This window comes from Pinus tabuliformis, chromosome 7, assembly GCF_031772625.1.
Source record: "Pinus tabuliformis cultivar Carrire ecotype Pingquan chromosome 7, CPIR1, whole genome shotgun sequence".
In the NCBI taxonomy this organism is placed as follows: domain Eukaryota; kingdom Viridiplantae; phylum Streptophyta; class Pinopsida; order Pinales; family Pinaceae; genus Pinus; species Pinus tabuliformis.
In genome coordinates, this window is record NC_142293.1 from 748,933,143 (window position 1) to 748,937,730 (window position 4,588).

The 4,588-nt window shown below is 37.1% G+C and overlaps 1 pseudogene; it reads right to left on the reverse strand.

The window, feature by feature from the left end:
- Positions 1 to 1,116: 1,116 nt before the first annotated feature.
- LOC149249700 (uncharacterized) lies at positions 1,117 to 4,328 on the reverse strand (annotated as a pseudogene).
- Positions 4,329 to 4,588: the final 260 nt, after the last annotated feature.

Genomic DNA, 4,588 nt, shown 5'->3' on the forward strand with positions numbered 1-4,588 from the left:
TGCAGCCCAGCTCAGGGTTTGGTCACCTAAGGTGGTTCTTTATCCCCTGAGTGTCCTGTAGTCCTAAGGGATGAGGTGAGTTGCCAACTTGTTGTCAGTTGTCATCCTAAATTTCATAACTAAAGCTTGGAGGTCGGGTCATATCATAATATCTCTTTCTCTCATGTTTACCCTAGAAGACCGATTAAATTGGGTAAATGTGGGAGGGGTGGTTATAGGTTGGTATTAGAGCTCCCAAGTGCAACACTTGGACTGGATGGGAGGAATGTGTTTGTCATGCATGCATGTTAGTTGTCTACATGTTCATTATGCATGTATTGTGATAGTCGTTTTTGTAGTTGTGTCATCATGTAGAAGTTGATGATGTTGATGATGAGATGATTGATATGTTGATTTCATTATAAATATACATATGTTGTGCTAAGCTGGATTGATTTTGTAGATGAGATATCCTCCCTTGAACTTCACTGGGGTATGTTGATCATGTTTATGTTTGGTTAATATGACATGGTATGTTTACAGGAAGTAGAAGATCAATATGACAAGCAAAATGGTGGACTACAGTTCATGTGAGTCTCCCTATAGATCAGTAGAAACACATGGTGATGAGTACTCCCCTAACATAACAAATACATTGAGAAGTTTTAAAGCAGAGATTAGAAGTTGTAAGGAAGATAATGATAGGATCATTCAATCACATGAAACAATGTCTAGGGCACAGGAAAAGAAAGAAGAAGTTAATGCTATGATTCTTTAAAGTCTATCCAATTTGAAAAGATAGGGACTACTTAGGATTAGTCATGGACAAGAGGAAAGGACTAATGGCTTATATCATAGTTATGCCGTAAGGCGTTCCCTCTGAGAAAGACATCCCTAAAATGTGACGTGTGCGATCCTGAGCCATTGATTATATGTGTTAGATGATTGGAGTGTTTTCTGCCGTTAGATTAATCTGTTTTTTTCATAGAAAAATAGTTTTTTTCCATGATAATGGGCCATGAAAGGCCAGGCCTGGCCTGCTGGCGATGAGACTCTTCACATACACTGCCTGCTGGCGATGAGACTCTTCGCAGAGACTGCCTCCTGGTGATGAGACTCTTCATGTCTTTCTTCACTGCATGCGTAGCCTTGTGCTATTATATCAATATTTGTACTCGTTTCGCCCAAGTATTTGTGGCAGCGATTCTGAAATGGAGGTTGAAACGCCATAAGGACCTTTACGAGCTACCCAGTACAGAAAGTGCAATCAGCGGATGCCGAAAGATACTGCACAGTGAAGGATTAAGGTATGTGTATGCGTAACCCCAATATGAATATGCTAGCCATATAAGCACCCTTTCCGTTCCTCTCATTATTCAGTTCACCATCTCTATGTCTCTATGATAATTACTGTACCCTACGCTGGTTTTTCTCTTATTTCCATATTGATGGATTATATTGAACTTGAATTGGTTTTAAGGTTCCTTGACAAGGCAACAATAGAAACAGATAATGACACCTCTGGACACCTAAATCTTTCAGAGCCAATTGTAATCACTTGCCCATCTGGAAGCTCATAATTATTTTCCAATGCTGTAGAGGTCTTTGCCAGTTCCATGTCCTTTTCATAATCCACTGCAACATATCCCAAATTTTCCTTTATGTCTCGAACAATTTCTTGTTCTGCTGTTGTGGTGAAGGAGTAGCCTTTCTCTGTTAGCATCTTGCATAGTGCATTAGTTATGTCTCTACCTGCAAGCTCTACTCTATTGATTGCATTCGAGAGGGCATTGCCTTCATAGATGGGAACAACATAAGTGACACCATCTCCAGAATCGAGAACAATACCTGAACAAAATTTGGGATTTAAAAATATAAATATATTGTTTAAAATATGTATCCAGTATAACATCTTTTAAGCTCATCAATCTCATACCATTCACCAGAACAAATAAATTTAGTTTAGAAAAAATAAACTTTTTCAATGATTCAAATGTGAAGATTTCAAAGAAGTTTATTACAGAGGTACTTTAATATTCAAAGGATTAGGAGGAAATAGTATTAGAGGCTGCAAACCTGTAGTTCTTCCGCTGGTTTTTCTCTTATTTCCATATTGATGAATTATATTGAACTTGAATTGGTTTTAAGGTTCCTTGACAAGGCAGCAATAGAAACAGATAATGACACCTCTGGACACCTAAATCTTTCAGAGCCAATTGTAATCACTTGCCCATCTGGAAGCTCATAATTATTTTCCAATGTTGTAGAGGTCTTTGCCAGTTCCATGTCCTTTTCATAATCCACTGCAACATATCCCAAATTTTCCTTTATGTCTCGAACAATTTCTTGTTCTGCTATTGTGGTGAAAGAGTAGCCTTTCTCTGTTAGCATCTTGCATAGTGCATTAGTTATGTCTCTACCTGCAAGGTCTACTCTATTGATTGCATTCGAGAGGGCATTGCCTTCATAGATGGGAACAACATAAGTGACACCATCTCCAGAATCGAGAGCAATACCTGAACAGAATTTGGGATTTGAAAATATAAATATATTGTTTAAAATATGTATCCAGTATAACATCTTTTAAGCTCATCAATCTCATACCATTCACCAGAACAAATAAATTTAGTTTAGAAAAAATAAAACTTTTTAAATGATTCAAATGTGAAGATTTCAAAGAAGTTTATTACAGAGGTACTTTAATATTCAAAGGATTAGGAGGAAATAGTATTAGAGGCTGCAAACCTGTAGCTCTTCCGCTGGTTTTTCTCTTATTTCCATATTGATGGATTATATTGAACTTGAATTGGTTTTAAGGTTCCTTGACAAGGCAGCAATAGAAACAGATAATGACACCTCTGGACACCTAAATCTTTCAGAGCCAATTGAAATCACTTACCCATCTGGAAGCTCATAATTATTTTCCAATGCTGTAGAGGTCTTTGCCAGTTCCATGTCCTTTTCATAATCCACTGCAACATATCCCAAATTTTCCTTTATGTCTCGAACAATTTCTTGTTCTGTTGTTGTGGTGAAAGAGTAGCCTTTCTCTGTTAGCATCTTGCATAGTGCATTAGTTATGTCTCTACCTGCAAGGTCTACTCTATTGATTGAATTCGAGAGGGCATTGCCTTCATAGATGGGAACAACATAAGTGACACCATCTCCAGAATCGAGAACAATACCTGAACAAAATTTGGGATTTGAAAATATAAATATATTGTTTAAAATATGTATCCAGTATAACATCTTTTAAGCTCATCAATCTCATACCATTCACCAGAACAAATAAATTTAGTTTAGAAAAAATAAAACTTTTTAAATGATTCAAATGTGAAGATTTCAAAGAAGTTTATTACAGAGGTACTTTAATATTCAAAGGATTAGGAGGAAATAGTATTAGAGGCTGCAAACCTGTAGTTCTTCCACTGGCATAAAGAGAAAGCACAGCTTCAATAGCAATATACATGGCAGGAGTGCTAAAGCTCTCAAACATGATTTCTGTCATCCTCTCTCTGTTTGCCTTTGGATTCAGAGGAGACTCTGTAAGCAAAACTGGCTGATCCTCCGAGGCAACATGAAGCTCGTTGTTGAACATGTGCTGCCAGATTTTCTCCATGTCATCCCAGTTGTCAATGATTTCATGCTCGAGTGGATATGTCAAGGTCAGAATATCCCTCTTGCACAGTGCTTCGTCACCAACATATGCATCCTTCTGTCCCATGCCAACCATGACACCAGTGTGCCTCGGAAAACCCACCAGACTAGGGAAAACTACCCTCGGAGATTCATCCCCTGCAAATCCAGCCTTCAAAAACCAAACCATTACCAACTTAGTACCGCCAGAACGGATTTTTCTTGAATACATCATATAGTTATACTGTCTAATTCTTGTAAAATGGACTCAGCACCCTGCACTCTGGATTTTTTTTAAACCGACTGTATAGAATACACAACTTAAATTTCTAATTTTAACAAACATCTATTAGATTCCATATTAGACAGTTCCATGTCCTTTTCATAATCCACTGCAACATATCCCAAATTTTCCTTTATGTCTCGAACAATTTCATGTTCTGTTGTTGTGGTGAAAGAGGAGCCTTTCTCTATTAGCATCTTGCATAGTGCATTAGTTATTTCTCTACCTGCAAGGTCTACTCTATTGATTGCATTCGAGAGGGCATTGCCTTCATAGATGGGAACAACATAAGTGACACCATCTCCAGAATCGAGAACAATACCTGAACAGAATTTGGGATTTGAAAATATAAATATATTGTTTAAAATATGTATCCAGTATAACATCTTTTAAGCTCATCCACATAAAACTGACCATTAATAGATTCCATATTAGATTCCACATAAAACTGACCATTAATATACTTGAAAAAAAACTAAAACTTGGAAAAGTTAAACTAAGGTATGCATAAGCAAGCCAACGTATAATCCACTCTTACATAAACAATAACCCAATCTTAGCTGAAAACTAGATCAGATAAGATGCATTTTTCAAACAGGCTAAGGTATGCATAAGCAAGCCAAGGCATAACCCTCTCTTACATAAACAATAACCCAATCTTAGCTGAAAAGTAGATCAGATAAGATGCAT